The 4,385-nt window shown below is 48.2% G+C and overlaps 2 long non-coding RNA genes across 2 annotated transcripts; both read right to left on the bottom strand.

The window, feature by feature from the left end:
• Positions 1–897: 897 nt before the first annotated feature.
• On the bottom strand, positions 898–1,943 carry LOC138102916 (uncharacterized). The gene is made up of 2 exons (XR_011147614.1): positions 1,670–1,943; positions 898–1,283 (listed from the first exon to the last, which is right to left on the bottom strand). It is a non-coding gene; the product is annotated as an uncharacterized lncRNA (long non-coding RNA).
• A 542-nt stretch (positions 1,944–2,485) lies between these two features.
• LOC138102908 (uncharacterized) lies at positions 2,486–3,724 on the bottom strand. Its single transcript, XR_011147608.1, has 2 exons — positions 3,258–3,724; positions 2,486–2,871 (listed from the first exon to the last, which is right to left on the bottom strand). It is a non-coding gene; the product is annotated as an uncharacterized lncRNA (long non-coding RNA).
• Between the last annotated feature and the right edge of the window lie 661 nt (positions 3,725–4,385).

The raw sequence follows: 4,385 nt of genomic DNA, 5'->3' as shown, positions 1-4,385 counted from the left end.
GGATAATTCTGTCAGGGCTTATGCAGGGGTGGCCCAAGCAGCCACACATTGGAAAGGGAAACATTATTTAAAGCAATGATTTTTATCAGGGAAGCCATGCTTAACCACTCCACGTGCCACTCTTCTGGGAACTGTGTCCCTTAGCCCATGCTAGGGGAACCTTGTCCTCCCCAGAGATCTCCCCACATCTTCTGTGGAGGAGGCACCCCGTTATGATGAGTTAACAGAAGAGCACTGGAAAGATGCCTGGTTTACTGATGGGAGAACAACATACACGGCCACTGGACAGAGAAGATGGAGAGCAGCTGCATATGCTCCTGTTCCAGGAATCATACTATGGCAAATGGGTATACAGGCATCTAGTCAGTGGGCTGAATCGGTTGCAGCATCCCTTGCCATCTTGGAAGAGCAAGTGCATTACCTATACACTGACAGTTGGGTTGTATACAAAAGCCTCACGATGTGGTTACCCCGCTGGGCCCAGGAAGATTGGAATGCACAGAAATGCCTTGTATGGGGGGCAGATATATGGCAACAAATTTAGCAACATGTACAAGAACATCCCTTAAGACATGTCTCAGCCCATCAGGAGGATGACTCTTTTGAGTTACAAAATAATAGGGAAGTGCATGATATGACCTCTGCTGAGGTACATGCACAAGCTATGAATGCACATATAGCTTGTTGACATCAATCCACTCATACTGCATGTGCCTGGGATATTACCCACAACCAACCCCCTTTGCCATTACATGTATAAGACATTTGCACATGTCGCGGGTTGGGTTTGTAACCGGGCGGAAACACCAATTTAGTGTAGTGGTTTGGTCTAAAATACTCATTACTGTTTACCTTCTGTGAGATAAGAATTAGGAGAAATGCAAAGCAGGCACCAACTTGAATGAATATAAAGAAGTTTATTAACAGACCTAAAAGAAGAAAAGAAAAAAATTATACCACCTTTAGAACTCTCCTCCTCCCCCCACCTTCCTCCCGTCTCCCACTGACAATGTAAAGACAACCCTTAAGATGTTCAGTCTGTTTACCACTTCCATAATAACCTGGTTCAGTCCATTTAGAAAGAGAAGTCTCTTTTTGCTCATGCTATGAAAACAGTATCACACCGAGACAGTCACCCACTTCCAAATATTGTTCAGTCCATTCAGGAAGAGGAGTCTCTCTGCTTACGATGTGAGTCCCTTCCCCCGACTTGCAGCTTTTCCCGCAACTGCTTTCGAGGGTCCACTCTTGAAAGTTTTCTGGGGTACAATTTTAAGGTTGAGCTGTTCAGAAACAAAAAAAACAGAGGCCCTTCTCCTTCCCTGGGAGCAAAGGGTCATCTTCATCTTTAAGACTATCTCTGGAAGCATCTCTAGGAATTGAGGTTTTTCTCCTTTCCTCTTTGGAGCAAAAGTCCTCATCTGGTTCATCTGGTTCATCTCTCTCTGTCCAAACTTCTCATGAAATTACAGCTGCGTCAGCATCTGCCTATCTCAGCGCAGGTGCTTCTGCTTACGAGTTGAACACTCCACCCCCCATATCTTCATGAAATTACAACAGGATACTCTGATATACCATAGCTTCACAACAGACTTTCAGCTTTAAGCATCTCCTCTCTCTCTTCCCTCAGGTTTTCAGCTCTTCACAGCAATAAAAGGGTTAATCTCACCTCGGCCTTACAGCTGGAATGTGGCTTATCGCAGTTGGTCACCTGACCTCTGCCGGACAGAGGTGCCGCTTTGCTGAATCTCGGCCGCAGTGGAGAGGGGGGGGGTTCCGAGCCGCTCCGGCTGCCCACGGCAAGGCAGTGGGGGGGGTTCCATGGCTGGAACAGGCCCATGGCTCCAGGCTGGCCGTGGCCCGGCCCGGCCTGGCCCAAGCAGGGCCTGGCCGGGCCTGCTGGCCCCCGCACGGGGCCTGCAGCCACCTGTCCCAGCGCCGGAAACGAGAGAGAGCTTGGGGGGGAGTTTGTCTATTCTTAAGTGTGTATCACAGAGACGGTCACAACTTTAAGTGGCCTAAAGAATTGTCCATATTCAAACTGGCCAGCTGATAGGTTCTATCAGGTCCCAGAGGAAGCTGTAAGCACCCCTTAGCAAGGATATCCCTTCCGGGACTATGCTTGCTAACCTATGACATTCTCCACCCCTCGCCTCTGTGAAGACACATTTAAGAATTATTATCAAAATTACATTCAACTTCTGCTATATTCCACCCCTAGGTAGTTCAGTACAATTACAATATAAGTTTCTCACTATCATGCTACTTAACTTATGACCTAATACTTGCTTTGCCCAGTATTCCTCCTAATTAAGCTTTATCTCACAGATCTCATCAATTGCCCGCATTCTCCACCATTTTGTCGCGGGTTGGGTTTGTAACCGGGCGGAAACACCAATTTAGTGTAGTGGTTTGGTCTAAAATACTCATTACTGTTTACCTTCTGTGAGATAAGAATTAGGAGAAATGCAAAGCAGGCACCAACTTGAATGAATATAAAGAAGTTTATTAACAGACCTAAAAGAAGAAAAGAAAAAAATTATACCACCTTTAGAACTCTCCTCCTCCCCCCACCTTCCTCCCGTCTCCCACTGACAATGTAAAGACAACCCTTAAGATGTTCAGTCTGTTTACCACTTCCATAATAACCTGGTTCAGTCCATTTAGAAAGAGAAGTCTCTTTTTGCTCATGCTATGAAAACAGTATCACACCGAGACAGTCACCCACTTCCAAATATTGTTCAGTCCATTCAGGAAGAGGAGTCTCTCTGCTTACGATGTGAGTCCCTTCCCCCGACTTGCAGCTTTTCCCGCAACTGCTTTCGAGGGTCCACTCTTGAAAGTTTTCTGGGGTACAATTTTAAGGTTGAGCTGTTCAGAAACAAAAAAAACAGAGGCCCTTCTCCTTCCCTGGGAGCAAAGGGTCATCTTCATCTTTAAGACTATCTCTGGAAGCATCTCTAGGAATTGAGGTTTTTCTCCTTTCCTCTTTGGAGCAAAAGTCCTCATCTGGTTCATCTGGTTCATCTCTCTCTGTCCAAACTTCTCATGAAATTACAGCTGCGTCAGCATCTGCCTATCTCAGCGCAGGTGCTTCTGCTTACGAGTTGAACACTCCACCCCCCATATCTTCATGAAATTACAACAGGATACTCTGATATACCATAGCTTCACAACAGACTTTCAGCTTTAAGCATCTCCTCTCTCTCTTCCCTCAGGTTTTCAGCTCTTCACAGCAATAAAAGGGTTAATCTCACCTCGGCCTTACAGCTGGAATGTGGCTTATCGCAGTTGGTCACCTGACCTCTGCCGGACAGAGGTGCCGCTTTGCTGAATCTCGGCCGCAGTGGAGAGGGGGGGGTTCCGAGCCGCTCCGGCTGCCCACGGCAAGGCAGTGGGGGGGGTTCCATGGCTGGAACAGGCCCATGGCTCCAGGCTGGCCGTGGCCCGGCCCGGCCTGGCCCAAGCAGGGCCTGGCCGGGCCTGCTGGCCCCCGCACGGGGCCTGCAGCCACCTGTCCCAGCGCCGGAAACGAGAGAGAGCTTGGGGGGGGAGTTTGTCTATTCTTAAGTGTGTATCACAGAGGCGGTCACAACTTTAAGTGGCCTAAAGAATTGTCCATATTCAAACTGGCCAGCTGATAGGTTCTATCAGGTCCCAGAGGAAGCTGTAAGCACCCCTTAGCAAGGATATCCCTTCCGGGACTATGCTTGCTAACCTATGACAGCACATAACTGTACTATTTGTACACAGCTGCATTTAAGGGCATTACATAGGCCCTGGGGGAAAATAAAGTGGGGTCAGCGGGCTTTGACTACTTGGCAGGTTGATTACATTGGCCCCCTGCGCCCATCAAGGGGGTGGCAATATGTATTCACTGCTGTGGATACAATGTCAGGATTGCTTTTTGCTAAACCCACCAAACGTGCCAACCAACGCAGCATGTTTGAAGCATTAGAACAACTCCTTCATCAATACAGGCCTCCTCATCAAATGCAGAGTGACCAAGAAACACATGTAATTTCCGAGACTGGGCTCAAAGCCTGGGAATAGATTGGATATTCCACACTGCCCACCATCCCCTGAGATAAAGGACTGACTGAAAGAATGAATGGGATGTTGAAGGAACAATTGAAAAAGTTAACCAGAACTAAACTGCCACGGTGCTGTCAGGCTAGCACGCTGTCCCGGCACCTGGCAATCTTCTGCCTGCTCTGAACGGGGAGGATGGAAACTGATCGCAGTGCAGGAGGGAAGCAAAGCACCTGCTCTGGTTCGCCTTGCCCACTGATGGTGAGGGTGCACAAAGGAGGCAGGAAAGAAGCAGAGGGACTTCGTGAGGGGAGAGGGTTTATTGGAGAGAAAAATCCACGGAGAAAGCTGAA

This window comes from Aphelocoma coerulescens (assembly GCF_041296385.1).
Source record: "Aphelocoma coerulescens isolate FSJ_1873_10779 chromosome W unlocalized genomic scaffold, UR_Acoe_1.0 ChrW_unloc_scaf_5, whole genome shotgun sequence".
NCBI classification, from domain to species: domain Eukaryota; kingdom Metazoa; phylum Chordata; class Aves; order Passeriformes; family Corvidae; genus Aphelocoma; species Aphelocoma coerulescens.
Note: the sequence above shows the minus strand (reverse complement) of the source record. Positions and strands in the feature narration are given on the sequence as shown.